The sequence below is a fragment of the Gymnogyps californianus genome, chromosome 13 (assembly GCF_018139145.2).
Source record: "Gymnogyps californianus isolate 813 chromosome 13, ASM1813914v2, whole genome shotgun sequence".
In the NCBI taxonomy this organism is placed as follows: domain Eukaryota; kingdom Metazoa; phylum Chordata; class Aves; order Accipitriformes; family Cathartidae; genus Gymnogyps; species Gymnogyps californianus.
The window spans coordinates 19,213,237-19,235,607 of record NC_059483.1 but is presented as its reverse complement, the minus strand read 5'-3'; the positions used below and the strand labels follow the sequence as shown (position 1 = coordinate 19,235,607).

The following is a 22,371-nucleotide window of genomic DNA, read 5'->3' as shown; positions in this document are numbered from 1 at the left end:
TTCTGTCAGCGACTTTTGTGAACAGCAACAGGTATAGAAAGCAGTGACTGAAAGACAAATCCAGTGTACAAACTGCAAAATGCATAAAACAGGCAGCAATCATACTGCAGCAGCACTTAACAACAAAGCGAGGAAAGAAGGCAGGAGCCTGCGGCACTGCACTTGTTCAAATTCACTATTAATAGGTCTTACAAGATAAACTAGAAGATTCCATTTTCTGCCCTTTTCTTCTTAATCTTCTAATTTTCATTGGGGGGCTAAACCGGAGAATTACATTTAAAAAAATCTTTTTTTCTGTGACCAGTTTTCATATTACTATTAGGAAAATCTCCTCTTTGCATTCTAACCTAACAACTGCCAGCAGAATAAGACAAAGAAAATATTCTGTAAGCAGAAACATAGTCAGGCATTTAAGAACTGTTGAAATGCCTCAGAAACTGTCAAAGCTTGCAGCTGACAGTGAATGAAAGGGAGCTTCATTTTTATGTATTTCTACAATATCAGCACCACAAGCCTCACAGTGCCAGTTAGGACATGCAAAGACATTGATGCAGAGCTAAGTCAGAGGAAGCTCTTTTAAAATATATTTATTTCGAAGCTGTATTTTCTAGTTTTGGCAATACCCTTAAAGAGGTCAGTTGTACCTCCTCATCTCTTCTGCTCACACTGTCTGCAACTGTCCTGCAAACAGACGGAACAGTCTGTCAGGCGCAGAGTATGCCCCTAGAAACATCCTCCAAACAGCTTTTGCCATAGAAGTTTTACAATTGAATTTACTTCCCACATGCAGAAGCTACTGACTTCTCTTGGCAAATTTTTCCTGTGTAACGTGGGATCTCTACTGGATCAAGACAGATAAGGTAGAAAGATTAAGAGTTCCCCTGCACTGGTTTCACGTACTACATTCCCACCCTCTGCTATTGTGGGAGGCAGAAGGTGAGGACAGAGCAGAGAAAGTGAGAAAGTACAGAGAGAAATAGGATATGGGAACCAGACAACAGTAGCATAAATTTACATCAGCCATTGTGCCTTTGATTCACCCTGAGGCAAGACAGATGAGAAGGAAGGGCCCAGCTAGCTCCCCTCCCTGCCGTCACCCTGCAGTGGAAAAGCAGCGCTGGGCTCTAAAGCTGAATCTAAAAATCACTCACTCGAAGCTCCAGATACTAAGAATTGATTATGTAAAGCCGCATCAGGGAAAGTGTTTCTTGTGTGGTGCAGATATTTTTCAATGCAGGTCTACAAAATATTGTAGCATAATTAAGCTTTCATAAATATTAATAATTCCATTTGTAATTCCATTTCTAGTTCCATTCCTTCCATTCATCTAATAATTAATAGTACTTTCACATCATCATCAAAGATACCAGCTTGATAGTAGGAACAAAAGATTAGGCCAAGAATCTTATTCATAATGAATGGTGATGAATAATATCAGGTGCAAATTGCAAAGTGTGAGAATGCAGAAACTGACTGCCCTAACCTCCAAGTTAACCTAACAACACAAAAGCCTCTCTGATATTCACAGATACTAGCATTTCCTAGAAGAAAACGGAGAAGAAATAATTTACTGTTAAATGACGAAACACTCACTGGAGACATAAGTATATTTGAAAAATATATGTCAAATGCAATTCAGGGAAACACAGTCCGGTGTTTTAAGAAAAGCCAAGTTACCTTCCTATCAAGGCAACATTAAGGAAATAGAAGCGGAATTACCACCTCTGCCATTGTGGTGAACCCAGTCAAGCTGAGGACAGCAGAGCTGTAATGGAGGGGAAATGAGAGGCTATGAGGCAAAGCTGATGGGGAGGTGGGGGACTGTGCAGACATACAGACAATAAATATCTTTTATCATACAATTCAAAGCAGAATCAGCATGTGAACTAGTTTAATGCTTCACCCTTAGCCTTGCCTTCTTTTTCTCCCCGAAGGCATGCTGTTCCTTTGAACAGGCTTTTCCTTACTGCTGCATGCTTTTGCAGCAAGGAGCACAAAGGCACTGGCTGGTAAGTGGCACTCAGGCATGTCTTTCCTGTGTCTTTGAAGAGCTTCCTTGGGCAACATGTCACACTTTTATGCTCCAATTTGTTATGTAGGAGCAGTCTGGGCTTTCACATCTCATCCAGGCCTTGAGCCCATAGCAGGCAAGCCCCTGTTAGTGCCCCAGTGGAGACAGAGCCAGCACGTAGAAAGACCTTCCTATAGTTAATCTTATAAATCCTTTTTTGGAGCGAGTGCAAAGGTGGGAAAACTCCCTCAGCTCACAGGCATGCTCTCTACAGAGCATCCAAGCCCTGCAGCTGGACAGTGTCGTGGCAAGCACAAAAGCTCAACAGCAAGCATACCTTTTCTTTAGCAGGGAGGCTTGAAGCTGTACAGACTCCACACTCCTTTCCTAGCCCATCAAAAGAGGAATTACCGTTTCAGCATCTGCATCATCATTCAGAACATTTCCAAAGGAAATTAATTCTTAAGTAAGCAGGAGCTTAACTCACTGGTGGACAGAATATCCAAGAATGACCAGCATGCTACCACCTCCCACTGACAGTTAACCCAAAATTGCTATTGCTTTGGGGGATGATGGCTTTGAATCTCAGCCAGCTCACCTCCCTCTCAAACCAGCAGCACTTTGTGGCCTTTTTTGACCCAGAGCCTTTTTTTTTTTTTTTGATTCAATGGCTCTGAACAACCTATTCCTAAAGAAGCTGAAGTGTCATTCTGTCCTGTAAGAGTCAGGAGAGGCCTTAAATCCAGCAAGTACACAAAGGGGTCATCTCCCCCAGGGCTTGTCCCTAAGCCCACAGAGAAAGAAGGAGCCGAGGAAGAAGTCCTTCACTCTAAACTCCCCACATGATCGTTTTGCTTGACTAATCCAGTTTCCCTTTTGGCATATTGAAACCCCAGCCAAAAATCCAGTGTCCTGGATTTCCCCAGTATTAAAAATTGCCATCTGCAAACCACCTATCTTCTTAGCACCTCCGCTGGGGCTCTTGCCTGCAAGTTATCTGAACATGTACTTTCTGAAATGCTTATTACTAGTCAGTGTTTTATAACACTTTTTTCTTGAGGCCTAATAATTTAGACATTAATTCATTATCCTCCTGTGATTCTAGCATATTATTCTGCTGTCATCCAAACAGAGACCAGAAATACTTCTAAATGCTTCTACTTATTTTCATCATCATTAACAATTGCACCATTTCCATTTCAAAGAGGCCTTACACAATTCTTTTTCTGTTTCAAGCAGAATGTTTAAATTCTTTATCATCCTTGAAGATAGCAGCCAAGGATAATTTTACATTTTCCTTTTCATTTCCACTTTTCTGCACTTCATTTCTAATTTATATTAACTGCGCCCCACTCTCCCTCCCCTTCCACACTGCTTTTACTTTTTTGTTCCTAATGCTCTCTTTGCCACTGAATGACGATCAGCTTTTATGAAGATGTCTCTTTCCTGACGGCAGAATCACAGTTCTTTGCCATATAATGCACTGTTCTTAAAGAATACCTAATCCTAATATTTCTTCCTATAAAACACTCCTCAAGTTTAACTCAAAAAGTCTTTTAACTTTGGGTAAATTATGTGTTACATTATTAGTTAGGAAAGTCTTCTTTTTATTTAGATTTATCTTTAATGAGGTCACAGTCATGCAGATACTACCAACTTTCAATCCAGCTCTGAAATGTTTTGCTCCCAGATGTGCTGGGTCTGTTAAAACACTATTCCATGATTTCTTGAAGGCCACACATAAATCCTTGCACTCTGAGAGGCTGCACCTGCTGATTTGCGTAACCATCCTGCACTGATCTTCTCCGGATGCAGATTCCGGGACTCCAGTTGCACAACAGCCACTGAGTCAATGTGGCAGCAGGGACTAACATGCACCTCCACCCCCACCACCAAGTAAGAACACTTCTGCTCTCCTTGGCACGCAGAGCATCCTCCCGCTGCTTTGACTGGGTGCTGGGCTTAGAGTTAGACCTTAAAAAAAGTGCTCCCAAAATGGGTGTGAAAGAAAGGGAAGAAAAATATCGTGGCTGGAAAATAGCAGAGAGGGACAAAGTAAGAGCCTAAATTCTGCACAGTGCTGATCATGATGCAGGCTGGCAGCTGGGGATTGAGCCCCCACTGCCCCCGGGGGACTGCAGCAAGGACAAAAGGAAAGGCAAGGGAAGAGATCATCAGTGAAAGGAGTAGAAATATCTTACTGGATCTCTCTTTTGGGGCAGAACCCTCCTAGGTGAAACCCAGAGGAGAAAAAGAAGAATGGAAAAGGGTCAGTGAACAACTGCATTTACTGAAAAGCTTTTAACTTCTAGGACCACCGATATCTCATGCCACCCAACAAGAAACTGTTGCTTTCAGCATTTGATTAAGCATTTGGTCAAACTGCTCCTGGCACCTTCACTGAACCGTCCTGTGCAAAGCCAAAGACAAATGCCCTCTGAGTGGCCAGCCCCAACTGCGCAAGATACCTCCAGGAGGCTGAAGTCAGGCCCATCAACCCTTCTGCCCAAGAAACTGGGGTTTTCACTAACCCTCACTGTGGGAACACTTCTGGCCCCAACGCAAACAGATACTTGCCTACACCTCTTGCTAATATTCCTAGGTCAGAGTATGAAATGATTCTTCAAAGTTCTTCTTTGAAGAACTGTGTTTTCTGGTCTTGGAGAAGGGTAGAAAGAGGTAGAAAAAAACCTGGGTTTGGAATCTCACTGGACAAATTAGTGGTTTGATCTTAAAGAAGCCCAGGTACTTGGTGTGTTCAGAAATAACCACAAAAATCAGGGTAGCTGAAAAATTGCCTCCCAAAATTGCAAAACAGGATCAATACTATGATCCAGCCAAATCCTTACTCACATCTGACAGTGCCCAAGACTTCAAACGGAAGTAAAAAAACAAATAAACAAACAAAAATCCATTATGTAGAATTAAGGAAGAGGTTCTTTTGAAGGCTTGTCTGGTGCTGGGACTTTGACTCTTCTGCTTTCCCCAGCCCTCTCTCCTATCTTGTCATTTTTTGCACAAGAATTCCCAAAGACAGATCCTGAAGAATACAGCAAAGATCACAGAATACACCCTTTTGCTGAAAACTACCACAAAGAAGATTCAGACTTAAAGGTAAAGACAGTTGTCAGCAGCTAAATAAAGGCTCTCAGCCTTCTCGCTACACGACCAGCCACTAAGAAGCAAGTGCTACAACCAGCACCAGAGCAATTCAGTATGTCTGCCATAATATAATTGAGGTTGGAAGGGATCTCTGGGTTTCATTTAGTCCATCAAGTTAGCTCAAAGCAGGGATAACTTCCAAGTTAGACCAGGTTGCTCAGGTCTTAGTCCATATGAGTTCTGACACACTGGGTCTGCAATTAGTTAGGCTGCAAAAGAGGAGACATACTAATAGACCAAATACTGGAATAAACTGCTGCATTTGCAAATGGGCTTTTCCCATTTGTAAAGTGAAAGCATTGCCACAAACCAGGACAACTGTTTAACCACAATTCTTGAAAGCCAGACTGGTGTTTACTCTTGGATGTAGAGAGCAGCCTACCAGCAGGGAGAACAGCCAACGGCTCCCTGATGACCTTCTAGCTTTCTTAAGTGGTTTCCAAATGGTACACTACACTCACAGGCAATCCATGCAACACTATAGTATCAAATAAAATTGAAAGTTTATCTTTTCAATGCTAGATATATTTGAGTTACAGAAACAGCACAAAGTCACTAAAGAATTATCTCAGATTAACATACTACACAATCACATTTCTTTTAAAACCTCTTCAGCTCCATCCTGTACTATACAAATGGAGAACTGTTCTAAACTCTGAGTAAATTTGCTACCATCCTGGTATGTCTAGTTTTCAATAGTTTTTTACTAAAGAACTAAGTGGAGAAATAAACCCATGTTTGGTGACACTGTAGTCTGATTCTAAACTATCAAAACCATGGACACCAAGAGGTAAGACTTTCCTTTGGGCTTTTAATTCCCTGCACTAAGTACAGTATTAAGTACAGCAGAAGATAAAGCATCCAGTCCTCTCTACACATAGTTCACCCAGGTATGTTCTGTGGGTGCTGTACGCATTCACTCACATGCAAAGTACATCCTACAGTATGTATGCCCTGCAGTTATTATCCATTAGCTTCCTACCAGTGTTTCAGTTCAAATCTTCAAGTTCTTTTGGGATGTCATTTAGCCTCACAAGTTATTAGAACATCACTGTTCTCTGGCTTGGTTGCCTACATTATCAAAGGTAACCTTAAAAGGACACAAAAAGAAAATGGAGAAGAATATTGCACTACTCTACCTTTGGAAGCAAAGATCTACCAAGCACAGTACCCCACGAGTAGCTTTATGAAGAGTAACTAAGGTTTACTTTACCACAAAACAACTGAGACGTTCACCCTGTGGTATTTTGAAGCTGCAGGTGTTCTTTTGAGAAGCCTGCTTTGCAATGCGTGGTTCGTCACTCAGACGCTGTCCTTGAGACCTTTCACCTATACAGCAGAGGCTGTTAAGAGGTCAGAGATCTGATAGGGATTATTTGGAAAGATCTGGTCTTGCCCTGGGACAAGAGAGACGGACTTTCCTGCCTTATTTTCTGTAATTCTTTCATGCTTTACTAAAGGTAATTGCTTGTCTGTATTTTATGAAGATAGTTAAGTTGCCTTCACTGCAATCTTCTTTAAATTGGTTGAACACAGGCAAACTCAAAGAGCTGTTATGACCTTTGCATTAGAGCATTAGCACCTATCCACTGTTTTTATTTCAATTCTGTGCTGGAGTCAGCTCACCTGTATAGACCTAATAAAGCTGTCAAAGAACAAAACAACCCTAGAAAATCAGGAAAGGGCGATGTGGCTTGATTTATTTTGAAGATTTTTTCACTCACCACTGTCTTTTCCACTTACAAATTGTATTTCACCCAAACCTGCACTGTTTTGATACTTCAGCAATTCATTTAACTCATTACTAACACAATGCAGTTTACAAGGAATACATTTCTGGCGCTCAGTGGTTAGCGTCTCTCAGCAATAGACTGGCCTCCTACGGTAATCTTATCTCAAGGGCTCTGTGTAAAACCCACAGAGAAACATCTCTCAGCTGGATCCACCTGTTGCAGGGAAAGAAGTACTCTCCGAAAGTGAAGAGGTAAAGAGATCATCTCAATATATTTATGAACACATATGCCAGTGGTTCCTAAGCTGTGGTACTGGAATCACTGAAGGAGGAACTACCCAGGTCACAGGGCAAACATCTCCATGAGCACAGTTAAAGCTGATGGAGATGGGGTTTGGTAAATGAAAGAGCGCAGTGCGGGTCTTGACTCAGGACAGGGAGGATGGGTCCCTCTGGGAAGGAATATAGTAGCTTAAGGATTAGAAAAGTATATGACGGGAGGGCGCAAACAGGAAACTAGAGGCACACCTTCCTATACGCATGAAACAGCACATTTCCAGCAGCCACTGTCTCATGATCCGCCCTTGACTCCAGTACTGATAATGATGGCTGTTGCTAATACCTATGGTTGCTATTGCTGCTGCCTGTGCATTAGAGCAACACAAATCTGGGAACCCCTGGCACAGGTTACAACCACAGGCTGAATTCCTCTTTGATACCACTTAAGCCAATATGAGTTCTGAGAAACTGTTGCCACATGTTCTCTCCATGACGCACTACTTAACAAGCAGCTCTTATTTTGTGCTGGCTTCAGTTTCAGAGTGATTTCAGTGTATGGTCCCATATTCAATGGTTTGCAGCAGAGTGACTTGGAGCTGGGTAACTGTGGCGATACCAGTGCCTATTAAGACAGCTATATGCTCTTCTAGCTACACACGAACAGAAACAACAGTACTCAGGGCTGTTCCTATCTATTGGACACATTCACCTATGCAACAAAAACACCGTGAGGAATGCTTATGTCATTTGGGTCTCACTTAACCTCTCTTATCTGAGACAAGACTTAAGTCTGTCCCAAAGCCTTAAAAAACCAACACCCCTCATCTCTGAGACTCTGATGATAGCCTGGGTTTAGCAAGCAGCCACCACATAGGTCAGGTTAGCTGGCTGACACATTACCTGTGATATGTCCTTGCAGTGCTGTCACTCCGTAAGACATGAAGGGCTGTTTTCACCACTGGTCAGATTCACCACAAAATCACAAGGCACCTTCCCTTTCCTCTCACCCGCCATGACTTAGTTATAGATGACAGAGGTCTCCAGGAATCAAACACTACTAACAGCGATCAGGGGATTCTGTGCTGATGCCCAGAGTAAGAAGCAGTCTTTGTGGATAAGTTTTTCTAGATCAGCACCCTGACCCTTCATCCAGGAGAAGGGCAATTAGTTTCAATGCTCTCCTAGGTTCCCTTCTGTGCAGAGGGAACTCAGAGGAGGAGGTGGTGTGAGAATGCTTGCCATAATGGGAAACCTCTTTGAAGGAACCAAAGAGCTTTTGTCCTTCTTTCTGGTACCTGTCTTGTTCTCTTCTTACTAACTGGGTCTGATGAACTTTGAGATGTGCCGCATAGTCTCCCACTTACCCAAGCTTTCAGGAGGGAGAAGTCAGGGAAGAAAAAAGCCGTTTATGAGAAGACGGTTCTGTGGGAGCTTATTGAGCTGCAGCATGTAGCCTTTACAGTATGTGACTATTTACTTCTGCTCTAGCTGTACTTTCAGTTTTCAGCAATGACAGCTACAGTCTTTTTTTCATTTAAAATTACTCAATGTTAACTGAAATAAGTTTTAACTTGAAATGCTAACTGACTTCCAAGAGGAGGAAGATTCTTTAAGCAGCATTCACTAAACAATCCTGAGAAGTCAGGCAAAAGGCCCATTTCTTCAGCCATCCTGTTGACGTGGAACTCTGCAGTCTTGAGAGCGGCAGCTACTTCTAAAAGTTCTTCTCATGAAGTTTTGTTCATGAGAGATTTACATCACTGTTTACCAGATGCCCAAGGGTATTACAGCTTAAATATATAAACTCCATCCTCAAATGAACATTACGCTTTCATTTTTTACCTATATATGTACACAGAGAATTTGTTAACAATTAAGAGCTTTTTGAGAAACTGGGAGAGAAAACAGATTTATTAAATGTAAATTGATTTTTTTTTTCAGCCAAAAAAATCCCAGCCAATCACATATGTGCTCTTAAATTTTTGTTTAAAAACAATTAGCCTTCAGTCGGATTGGCTTTTACCACTTGTTGCTAACTCCTGGCTCCTCAGCCAACCGAACACAACCAACAACTGCTGTTCAACTGATATTATAATACAGCACCAGTATCTTGTGGGTTTTGTGATGCTTTGCTGCTGCCTTGAATTCTCCTGTGCACAGAAATAGTGCTTTGGAAGGAAAGTCTGTGGTTTATCCATATCTCTCTACTTCATTGTCATATCGACAGGAAAAAACTCTGAGGGAAGCATGTTCACTAAACCCATTATAAAAAACAGACACAGAAAAAAGCAAGAGACAACAGCCAAAGACAACTCCTCTGGCACACAGCATAAGGGGACGGGAGCGCCTTGGGCATCCCCCTCCTCTTTCCTTGCATGCCATTCCCTTATTTTTAAGGCACTCCTAGGAGTCCCAGCAAGCCCCAGCTCAGAGGGCAGCGTGTAGGGCAGGAGCTGTGTACCCACCATACATCACATTAGAAATAGTCTCAGCAATTTCCACCTGCCAGAGCTCGCCCCAAATGCTGTGTTTCATTTGGTTAGTAGCCCAAGGTATCTTAGGCCTGCTGGACTCATCAGAATAGAAAAGGCATAAAAGAGTGTAATTCTCTCTCCCCCAGCACTGCAGGTTTTACACATTTACCACAGGGCACAAAGCACAACACTGATGCTGTAACAATCTTAAAGCAGGGGAGTGACTTACCCTGAGTGAAATTCACAGCTGATAGAGGATTCTGCCCAGACTTGTGCATCACTTTGGCTCCATTCATGTCATTGAAACTGGTTTAAAGAAAGGAAAAAATAGGTAATCTCACTCTTTGGGAATATCTTCTTCCAGGAAAAACTGATTCATTAAACACACATCAGACTTTTTTTTTTTTTTTTAAAACTAATTCAGCACAAGACTATTATAGGCCCTTGCTGCCTATATTGACCCAGCTAAATGCAGACATCTAACTGAAATTCTTAGAACAGGAGCTTCTTTGAGGGTCAATGGTGACAAAGATACATTCCACCTGAATTTGACTTACACTCATTTGTCAGTGCCCAGATTGCTCTGCTGGAGGATTCAGCATTTCTTAGGTTTGTAGGCTCATATTCTATGATTCTACCAAGTTTATTCTGCTGTCCCTTCAAGGATCAGAGGCAAAGGGCTTGATCTACCTGACCTGTTAGTCAAAAAAATCTTTTTAACCCTCTTTCTGCTCCTTTCTCCATGGCAGCTGAGCCCATTTTCAGCAGCTCCTTGTTCACAGCCTGCTTCTGCATTTTCTAGAGCTCATAAATCCCCCTGGACTGGGAGGCAAGGGGAACTTACATTGCAATTTGCTGTATGATATGGACAATGGCTACTGCCCCATTTTGAAATCCAGCACACTCTTTTCTTGCTTCTTCCTCAAAGTGGAAAGAATGAAACACTTGTTCCTCGGTGAGGCAGCAGCTCCTGACCTTGCAGGAAGTTAGTGGGAACCAGGAACTGTTCACCCCAAAGGTGAGAACCTGCTGATGTGCTGTGAAGAAGGAGTTGCAATGCTTCTGGAACCATACCCCCAGCTTTCCCTTCCCCTTCATTCTGCCCCTGCTGTGCCTGACGAAATCCTAAGAGGATAAACTGTACTTGGCAACTTCCCAGGCAGCGTGAAGAATGGACTCCTCCTGCTCAGAGCTGTGGTCCCTGCTCACTGGCACACCGAGGCAAGCCGTGCGCTTCACTGGCAGGTACAGTTAGTGCCTTCTGCGCTGTGGCGTCGCTAAATGCTGCACATTTATGGGCACCACAAAGGCCTTTGTGCATGACACAGCTTCCCGAGTCAGCAGAGGGTCTGTGCTGTCTCCTATTGTGGAGGCTGACCAACCTCAAAAAAAGATAAGAGAAGTTTTCCCCGTTTTTATGAGAGTCCTATAAGCCTCACTGTGCAGGACTGCTCAGGTGCTTTGCCTTTCCTTGTTTCCCTGTTCAATCCACACCCTGCAAACATGACTCCAATGCTCAAATAGAGCCACAGTTTATCTACAGATGCCTCTGGTGAGAAAATAACATGGAGAGCAGATGCTGGTACATACAGAAGCGGAAAGACAGGAGAGGGTCAGGCCACAGTTGGATCACTCGCTGGGGAAGAGTTTCACTACTGTGCTTCAGGCATGAACACCACTGAACAAATAGCAGCCTGTAGCAAAGAGGCACTTTCTTGGGAAACAAATGTGATGTAAAGTCCTCCCGGTTTTACATCTCAGTGCATCTTTCAAGTAACAAAATTCAAACACCACCAAACCATATGAGGACTATATACATTTTTGTGAGTGATACTAAGTCCCAGCACTGCTCACTTACAGAGCACAAGATTGAGCCTGCCCACGTTTATGGGGCCACAGTATTTAATCTGAACTAAGACAGGAAATAAGCAGCTCAGAGGTCCTCATTTTATCACAGATGTCTGAGATATTATTTGAAACCTGGGACTACCCTTCTAAACAAAACATGCTCGTCTGTTAAAACCCAGCAACACCGTTTAAAGAAAAGAAATGGCTGTTTATATTGTCATTCCACTGCTACAGAAGTGAAATCGGTAACTTTGTCATACAATCCTGGTAAGCACTTACTTTCTCCTACAGATACTTTTCCTTTCCCAAAGCTTTCAGCATAGGCCATTTTCATGCTCCACTGTAAACTGGATCACTGTGTACCTTGTACAATTTTTGTTATATAAAAGCTATACTGAGCATATTATTATTTTACACACTATCCTTTCTCTTCTATATTTCTTATTAGATCACAAACAATAAAGAGTTGATCTCAGCTATCAAATAAATATAAATGCCTGCCGCAAGTCTGAACCAGGCTGAGGTACAGATATTACATACAGATAAGCAGAGCTCTGAGTGATCTAAGCTGCAATAACCATATTATAGTTAAATGTAATGCATAATGTGATGTTCAAACCACAAATTAGCAATAATATGGAATCAATTCAAGTAAAAAAAAAATCAGAACTTTGCATTAAAGAATGGCCTTTTTAATCAAATCAAATGTTTTCAATTCTGTGAAAAATAATTTTCTCTCCCAGCATTTTTAAGGACTATGGCTATTTTTCCATTTCTTGTGCAGACCTACATAAAACCTTTTCTTTTTTACTTACATTAAAACCCAAACATTTCCGTTTCCAAAGCCTATCAGGGTTGGTCTGACTCTCCTTTCTGAAGAAAGAAGTGAGAACTATATTTAAGCCTCATCTTTCAGGCATACAAATAAGGCTGGATTTGTTTCCTTTTAATACACATGGAACAGTGAGACAAAATAAAAAAGACCTTGTGCTGATATAGTTATCTTGGGGAGCCAGTGTTTACACCTATGCTTAGTTTAACAGAGGGGGGAACACTAGGAAAGGGAATATATTCACTTTTCAGAGAACTCTACAATTAACTGCAACACTGAAAATGAATATTAAGCACAATTCTCCACTTCTTCCTTCCTTGCATGGGAACAAACAGCGCTAGCATTCGGAATAAATCAACACAAAGTTAATACAGCACCTTTTTGTCAGCATACTGTTGCAGCCTCATCACCACCATCGTGCTGACCAGAACGGATCAATTTGCTTCGTCCTCATGTCACAGTGCCTCTCTACTATTTTGTCAGTGAGGAGAGGAGGTCAAACAGATAAAAAATGAATTTGTGCCTACTTTGAGACACCTTTACTCTGGCAGAGAGATGTAAAGAAGCACTATTGCAAACCAGACCTGTGCCCAAGCTGCTCCATGTGCTCTCTGCAGGAGACATACTCCTAATTTATACCTAGCACCTGCCTGGTTTACACCTAGCACCTGAGTAACACCTGCATGAAGGGCAAGCACTTAGCAGCCCTCACCGGCCAGGTAAAAAGGCCATTCATCACAGGTATCCCCCAGTTACCAATCCAATCACTTAAATACTTCACAGAGGTCATCCATCCCCAGCATGGACCAAGCTCAGCACAGAGCAGTGGCAGAACCCAACAGACACAGGCTCAAGAACCAGAATATTTTCAAATAGTCTGGTCATTGCTTTTGTTGTCACTTCAAAGAGAATGAAAAAAAATCCCAAACTATTTGATGCTCTTCAACCTATGACACAATATGTTACATCGTAAATACAGCTCTTGGATACCCTCCTGCTAAAGTCACTGAAAAGCCCATGAGCTTGATGTGAGCTGTCAACTTCAAATCTTCAAATAAGATGTCTGCCAGCAGAGACAGGAGTTTGGAGACAAGCTCCCACATGAGCTAGTATGATCAGAGCAAGTGATCCTCCAAATCCTCTTTGCAGACATTTTATCAGAGCTGGGCAAGCAACAGGCAGGTCATGAGTCACTTGGCATGAGTCACACTACCATTAACCCCTCCCAGCAGTATTAGGATTTAAGATGGAAAATTACAGGTGTGTTGTAGCCCAAGGTTGTGTAACAGGTCAGTCTGCACGGCTGCATTTCAGATACTTCCAACAGGCGTCAATGTGAATGGCTCAAGCACGGTGAAGGTGTAAGCACTTCAGAAAAGTGGTTAAAACAAGAAGCATAGACCTTCATAGTAACAGGTTAGAAGAGAAGCACCTCACAGAAATATCACTGTGATATGCCATGATATTTGCAGCTAAACTTAACTTTTACTAGATGATGTCCTGTCTCTATATGATATCCTTTACCCTGACCCGGTGAAATGAAAGGCAAATGCCTCATCACCTGCAGGGACTGTTTAGCATTGCTCCTCCTGGTCAACAGCAGCACAGAAGAGTCAGACCAAAAGACACAACACTAAGGTTAGTGTAGTTCCTGATTTGCATAGGTTTTTCTCAGAGCATTACATCATGTTAGTTCACTTCCTCGAGTGGATTTCCTCTCCACAGTCTGGCACTACTGCCTTGAACACAGACTTCAGCATCACACAAACATCCCTTCCTCCTCCTCCCTGACTGTTCAGCTACCTTTAAATCTAACCTTTGGGCAGCAGACAGCACAGAATGCAGACTCCCTTGCATTCAGATGTTAAAACAAAGTGTCATTATCCATAATCCTAGATAGAGAAGCGGACATTAAAAACTACATCCACCTCAGCAGTTGGACCATACTTCTCAGCTAGGCACCAAGCTCTGTAATACAAAGACTGCAGAAGCCCATGACTACCCAGGAAAAGGGAAAGATGGGGGTAATCCCCACTGCCTGCAGCTTTCTTCCTCATTTTATTAATCCATCTTCTAATGCCATCTGCTCCTTCTTTTGATCTGCTGCATCGTCACAATGAGACTGCAAGCAGTGATTGAACTGAGCATGGTAGGCCCTCCACATCCAAAATGACCAAGATTTGCCCCCTCAGATATTTCTAGACAAAGTGGTACAAAATATGATGCCGTGGCACTGGTTATAATTGGCATATTTCAAGAACAGGCTCACATCGCTTGACTCTGAACCAAGCCACAGGGATGCGCCGAGTTCCATCCTGCAACGTTCCCTGTCCGCCGTATGGAAGGGTATTTATAAATCCCCTGTAGCTGGCTTGTCTTTCAGAGAAGGCAGCAAGGTCCAGTCCACTGGGTGTTGGAATTGTGCAAAGCAGAAGCAGCACCAGGCTCCTAATGCCTTACGGATGATGGCAGAGCTCGTTTTAGTTCTTAACCTTTCCCTTCATGGCAGCAAGAAACCTCAGCGCGAGTGAACATGCTGCACTGGCACAAAGAACGACCCTAGCTGCCAAGCTAATTGTGGAGACAGGAATGGCTGGTAGGAGGATAGGAGAGGAGATGAGGTGTCCTTTATATCAGAGTTGTACTAATGTCCTAAGTGAGCCACAACTGGGGAATGTAACTTCTAGGATAAAGACCTTTCATTATTCAGTGCAGGGATTTTATCCTTTTAATGGAAAAATCTTGACAATCATGAATAGGAGCATTCAGATTACAGGGAAACTGTGGCTGGGTTTTTCAATACATCTTGTGCAACACACTCCAAACTCAACCGGTTTCTTCAATCTGAATTTATGAACACACTCTTTGGGATTCACGTACTCCACCCTTCATTACGTGCTGTCAGACTGAAGCTAATGCAACAAGAGCTGAACAGGTTCAAGAAGAACCTCTTTGCAATGACCCTCACCACTGGCAGAAGTAAGTGGAAAGACTGAAACTCAGCTTGAGGGAGGTGCTGAGCATGTCATTCTGACAGGATAAGCAGGACTGCATTTGTGTGTGGAAAAAGGACCCCTGATTAGAAAAAATGCCTTGAAATTTCTTTCAACCCAGCTATCTCTGCTAACTAGCAAATACTATTCAACTTTCTTTTCTTACTGGAGAATTCTGCTTGGGTTGCTCCACGGATGTCTGCTTTTCCACCCAACTGAGGGTGGGGTTTGACACCCACTGCTTTTACAAGCTCTCAAGTCGGTAGGGCAGCCCTTGTGTAAACCAGGCTAAACATGATTTTGTGGCTAACTTGTACAGGCAGCAGACAGGCAATGTGGCAGTGACACAAGGTAAAAAGACACAGCAAACATTTTACAAACATTTCCATTATTCTGAGGGCACTGCCATTCTGGAATGTCCGTAGCTGAGAAAAATTCTCAATATGATTTACAGGAATACACAAACTCTTGAGGACCCAGTGTTCTAAGCTCAAACACTTTGCAAAAATGAAAGTTTCAAAACTGAGCATGCACTGAGGGCAAAACTCGCAAGTTTACAACTACTCATTTTTCAGAATTCTTTCAGTCCTCTTTTACGTCCACTGCAATTACATCCACTGCTCTCATTTGGAGTAAGCAATAACAAAAAGGGAAGGCAAATGAGATTTGAGCCCTTAGTTTCTATTATTGCTGTTTTGCTGGAACTAATATAATAAAAAATAGCTGCTCAGTGTGCAAAAGTTTTGTGCATTAACTAACAGAGTTACAAATAAAAGGAATTAAAACAGTACAACACTTACCAAGCACCTTATCTGGTTTCATTTAAGCTGTGAGGGAAAGAAGAGAAAGAATGGAGTGGCAGAGGAAGAAAGGAAAACAAATGGAAAGAAATACAGAAATTTGTTTTGACTATCCCCTATACAGACTATCCTCTATGTTAAATTGACAGAAAGTACAAAAGAATTTGTGGAAGATCTCAGAAGGAGATAGATTCATCTTAGTTATGGTTTCTTGAGGCTTTCAACTTCTTAGTGAGCAGCATTGGTTGTATTCACCTCTTCTATTTGCCAAGAGAGAAGACTGATCTACCCAGCACGTAGGTAGGCTTCTTCCAAATGCCTCTATGTTGCTCAGGCAAACATCCTAAGAGAGCTTGGAACAGAGATATTCTTGTCATATCTGAACAGGCATTGTTTGGACAACTGAGGACAAAACTTTTGTCTCTACAGAAAATAAGTCTCTAACGCCATTTTTCAGATACTGCAGAAAAAGAAAAGTGAAAGAAAATCCCTTTTTCCTGCAGACTACAGATCTAGGTCTCACAGAATCCAACCACAGCTTTTAACTTCTGGAAACCAGAGAGAAATTCAGACTTATCACAATGGTATCTGGAATACTTAATACCCCAAATATTCAGAAGAGTGAGGTAATGTTGTAGGAATTATTCCATTAACAAATTCAGGTCATTTAAATTTTATAACCTTCAGCTGATGCAACAGTCTTAGCTTATTGTGCCAGTCTACTAGTAACTTTTTCTGACCATCAAATTTTTTTTTTGTAATGTTGAAAGACACTGCTGGGAAGAGTTAGGGCAAGATTGCGCTCATTTCCAGACAGGATACTCTAGAATACAGTTTTGAGCAACTTTTTGTCTTCATTTATAGTAGGTAAGACCAGGATTCAATCCTGTCTCTCTTGACCTGTCAGGTCAAATGGGGAGAAACATCCCTCAAAGTCAATAGCAACTGCAGGTCATGCATCCCTGAGGCCTGGCTTTAATCACACCATTTCTGTGCACCAAAAGAAGAATATAAAAACAAGGTACCAAATCAGCATGTGCACAGGACCGCTAACTTCACCATAAGTAGGCCAAATGGTCCAAAGACACTGAAAAGGAGTAAGCTAAGAGCTCAAGCCTCTGCGTAAGGACTATAGGTGTCAAGCTGGGCTGCAGAGGAGGACTAGGCTTGTTGTCCTTGCCAACTACTAGATCACATTGGTGTCAGTCCCTCATGATTGCCCCTCTCCCTACCAAAATTCCCTGCTGGTCCCACGATCACTTGAAAATGCAAGGACAAAATGCTTTAATGAGCTGGAGGCAAGAGGAGCTGGCCATTTCTGAAAGACCCATGACTTCTCACATCATCAGGTAAGAGCCTCCTCTGGGAAATGCAATTTTTATATTCACTTTATCCCTCCAGTGCATTGACTCCATCGATTAATGCAACTTTCCAATGCTCTGCTTAGTTTTACTGCCAAGTCAGGATCATGCTGGGGGACAAGTAAGTAAAGTCTATTAGTAAGAGAAAAATGCTGCACAGAAAACCAAACTCAGCAGAGCTACACCATGGATATTGTGGCAAAATTCAAAGCAGCAGCAGATTTTTTTCTTCAGATGGGCAATAATGCTCCTCCAGCTTTCTCCCGTATATCTCTGATGCCCTCCAGGTCTGCAGTCGGAAGGAATGGGAAGCAAACTCTCTCTTTGCCCTGAACGCTCATGTCTGATTAGGAGCTGAAAAAAGATACTTGCTCTGCCTGCCCTACTATCCCTTCTTTCATTCCTCATGTTTCTGTCCAGATGTATCTTCTATTTATTGCTTGCTTCTTGCATTCTTCATCCCAATCCCAAAGTGCTGCCATTTCCAGGAATACCTTTCTGTATACCACCATTAAGGGCTGAAGTTCTTGTTTTAGCTGGTCGGTTTTTTGCTTATCTATTTGCATTTTCCTCTCATTTTCTAGCCTGAAAAGTTCAGCTTGTCCTGAGCGTTCCTCAGTTCTGACCCGGGATAAAAAACACTTTCAAGAAATTACTTCATTTTCTCTTAATCAAAAATTTACCGACACAATTTCAAGCTTGTTGCAAACAAACAAGCTGGTTTGCAAAAGGATCCTAGCACCGCCTCTGACAAAGGCAGCTCTGCTAAACTTTGCTAACCTTCCTTCTACAATTTCATGCCAAAAGGCTCTCTTGGGAAGTCTGCAGCAAAACTGGAGGCATTCTCAAAATATGTCCTAAAACATATCCTAATCTTGTATGAATGAGGAATTAGGGGCACAGAGACAAAGCTACCCCACTACAGCCACAATGTAGATCTGTGCCAGAATGGAGCAGAAGATGGCAGCAACTGGGAAGTGGAGAGGGAAGATTTAACACAGAGTCCTACTGTGCAAGTTTTGGTTCCAAAAGATGCTGCGAAAAGGCTCTAAACTTAGTCAATTTGGTGAAGTCTTTATTCTTAAACACTAGATACAGCCAAAGCTGGATATCTGCACAGCTCAGCTATCCTGAAACTCCCCATCTCCTGCAGCTGACTTGTAACTTGGCTATCGATTCTTAATTACGGCTGCTGACTGCTGCTTCCACCTTCTACTGCAACTTGCCCTCCTGCCTAGACTATTGGGTCAGGCTGTCTATAGCATCAACATGCATAAAATAAAATGAGACTGTGTCAGAGATCTAATTTACTCTCCCTTTGCTACTGCAAGCTCCTCAGGCTTCTTTACAAAGCTCCTTTGTTTCCATTTCTCCCTTTGAGAGACTGCTCCAGAATCTCACTCCTCTAGCGGTCGAAAATCTAATTTCCAGGCTAAGTTTATTAATAGCAAAATTGTACCAATTTGTCCTTGTGCCAGCATTGATCTTTATAATAAAGACCTTTTCTTCCCCTCTAGTATTTACTTTGCAATGAAGTGTTTACAGAAGGACATCACATTCCTCTCCCAGCCTTTGTTTTGCTAGGCAAAACAAACTCATCTCTTTTAGTTTTATCTCATCTGCTAAGCTTTCTGTTCCTTAACTCATCCTCCTTGCCCTGTTCTGCACCTGCTCCTGCACAAGTACCTTTTTTCTGACAGAACTGTACACAGTGTTCTTGGCACACTCTTACATCTTGGTTTTAAACCTCCCTATTTGTAGCAGGACTGTCTCCTTGAAACTATCCTACAACCATATCAGCCCTGACACTTCTCCACCATATGTTCCTATTGCTATCAAAGCTCCTCTGCTGCCTCTAGCAGCCTCCTCAGCACTCAGCTCCTTCCCTCCTCTACTCCCACCTGCCAGCACCTCATTCGCACACTAGCTGAAGACACACATGGTGCAAAGCTGGTGCCAGCACTCAGTCCTGCGCTCTCTGTGCTTCCGCAGGGCTCTCCCACACACACTGCAGGTATCAGTCGCACTGCCCTGCTCCTTGACTTTAAAACAAGCAAACTCCCACAGAAGACTCCCCTGATCCTACGCTTCCTGGGCCTCCTTCCCTTGTTGGTAGGCTCTTCTGAACACCACTGACTCTCTGGCTTTCAACCCTGGATCTTCTGTGGCTCAGTCAGTGGTGACAGAAGGACAGAGCCTCCCTTAGGCCCTCAAATCTTAGACCTCTGTCCTACTCAGAAGTACACAGCCCTTAACTAGACTCTGCAAGCTCTAAAATCCAGCCAAACCACCCCTTCAGAATGGCCAGATACATCCACCGAACTTTCCCTGCTGCCATAAACAATGGGAACATCCTTTTCCTAACATGGGCCAGTTCTCCTCAGGCTTCCCTGCTAATGAAACACCAGTTCCCTGCTCATGGGGAAAATTCCTGCTGACTTCATTACACTGGGGCTTCCTTGTAGCTTCTAGTGTCATACACGTAGCTACGATGTCTCCCAGATTACAGCCTTTGCCTAGCCTTTCAAAGATCCACTTTCAGTATAAACTCAGACAGGGCAAAAATGGCATACAAAATACCATTTAAGAACAAGCAAAGGCATTTTCATACTTGCATGAAGAATCAATTTGGACGTAGCTAAACCCAGATCTTAGCCTAGGGAATAAAGAATTCTTCCATTTTCCAACTCTCAATCTAATTCTGTGAATTGGGGCAAGCAGGGACATCTGTTGTCTTGTAGAAATAAAACTGAGAGGAGCACACCCATGGGAACTTGTCCAGTGCTATTTCAATGGCATGGTTCCAGAAACTGCCCTCATACCCTGTCTTCACTCATGCACTGCTCCCAGATCCCTGCTGTAATAATGGCATTAACATCACACAGCATAAACCAGTTCATGCAATCTGCTTGGTTCTACACTCAAAAACTGTCACTCATCATCTTACCTCTGCATTTGCAACAAAGCTGTCAGCATCTTTATTTCTGACTTCTGGAGAGCTTAGCCCTCCCTGTTAGGTAAGAGTTTCTTTGATACTACTAAGAAAAAGAAAGTCCTTAAATCAGTGGAGTGGGGTGAACATGGCAGCTATGTCTTGCTAAGGCCTGACCAGTTTCAGCAGCACACTGCTGACTCATGGTTCTCTGCTGGGATACTTTGCATCTTAAAACTATCGATGCCTGGATTCTGTACCAACTCCCATGAAAATACCCCACTTATAAATCCCATTGCCACTGTAGTCCTTTGCCCTGCCACAGTGCAGATCTGCTCCTCCACTGTGGATGCTATTCCCAAACTGAACATGTTTGCTTAAAACAAACAAGCAAGCTGCTTCTACGGTATCAGTTTGTTTTCTTTAAACTATCTGGTGCAATAGCTGCATGGATTTAATTTAAGACTGATAAACTCTTCATCTGTGCTGTAAGCCACACTGGAATTTGGTTCCCCAAACTGTGGCTTCCCACCAGTGTCTGCAGTGATGAATGCTGAAAGGCAACCACAGAAACACCCTCCTCCACAAGAGCAGCAAAGGCCCACCCACTAGTCATCAAATCTCAATGCAAAGCATGACAGGAAAGGAAACTTTGGCTCTATTAATTTTGCGGCCTCCCAGTCATGCAAGCTATCTTCCCTGCTCAGGCCATCTTGGGTTTTTTTGGAACTCATTTGTGTTGCTTGTTTGGGCAGCACCTTGGAAAAGAGAAAGGGGCATGACGTTTGCCATTTCCTCTGTGTGGAGGAAGGCCTCCATGGAAGAGGTCCAACAGTGAGAGCACACTGTCCTTTCCCCGTGTGAGGGGAAGGAAAGACAGCAGCTGTTTGAACAGCACGCTCCTGCCTCAGGATAAGGAAAATTATTTCACACCTGACGTGATGTGTTACAAGCAGTACAAAAGTAGCACAGGAGCCAGAGAAGGGCAGCTTGTGCAGTGAAGGAATTTTTAGGACTTTCACTACGGAGACTTGGGTTTAAGTCCTAGCGAGAATCACCTAAGTCTTCTCTACTCACAATGGTAAGGAGCATAATAAAAGAGTGCCTTTGCTGGCACAGAAAGACAGCTAGTAGAAAAGCACCATCAGAACATCCTCTTGGGAAGAACTTCTTTTAAGAACAGATTTTTTTTTTTTTTTTTTTTAATTTTTGAAAGAGCATCGATTTTGATAAAAGTTCCTGCCAAAGCTATTTGGAACAGCTTTGTTTCTGGCAGTTCAGAAGCTCTATTTCAGAACTTCCAAATTGTACATATTTTATCTTAGAGGTTTTTATCCCACATGCATCGTTATTAGCTTGCCCTAACATGACAGAAGTAGTGAAATATTTTATTACTTTTTAGATCATTAAGATGAATCGCTACTTACTACAGAATGAAAGGTTACCTGCTTTTCTAGATGAAGGCATTCCTGGGTGTTGTAATGGCAGTGCCAGACTTTCATTACATTGGAAACAAGGGACTTCTTGTTCTAGAGAATAAGATAAGATGTTTCAGTTATATTAAGCAGCAGCTGTTCTTATCGATTTAAAAAAAAAAAGTTACCTAACTACTGCGTTTTCTTATATAATATACATACTGTGATCTACTGCTGTCTTTACTTAGCAAATCAGCAGTAAGCATAAGCAGTACAACTTAAAATGGATATAACTCAAAACAAAAATTCAGAAATCCCAGAGCAAAACATTTCTAAAACTCAAAATCTGGGACACAATGTCCTCAAAGGAAATTTGTTAAATAAATTATTTAATTCTGATTAAAGAGGGGGGGAAAAACCAAAACAAATAAGCTTTACAGTATCAGAACTTCCCAGGAAACGGCAATTCTGAGTGAGGCTAATGTGCGTTAATTCTGAGAAGCCTGAGCCGGATTTTTTGCTAGGGACAAAG

At 42.4% G+C, this 22,371-nt stretch overlaps 1 protein-coding gene across 1 annotated transcript in view; it reads right to left on the bottom strand.

The window, feature by feature from the left end:
- The window catches only part of MAPKAPK3 (MAPK activated protein kinase 3), a 126,377-nt gene extending 104,443 nt beyond the window's left edge, over positions 1-21,934 (bottom strand). Inside the window, exons 1-2 of the mRNA XM_050904422.1 lie at positions 21,870-21,934; positions 9,888-9,964 (exon numbers count right to left, since the gene is read on the bottom strand). The gene's annotated coding sequence lies outside the window, so the exon portion shown is untranslated. The remainder of the gene's footprint in view (positions 1-9,887; positions 9,965-21,869) is intronic.
- Positions 21,935-22,371: the final 437 nt, after the last annotated feature.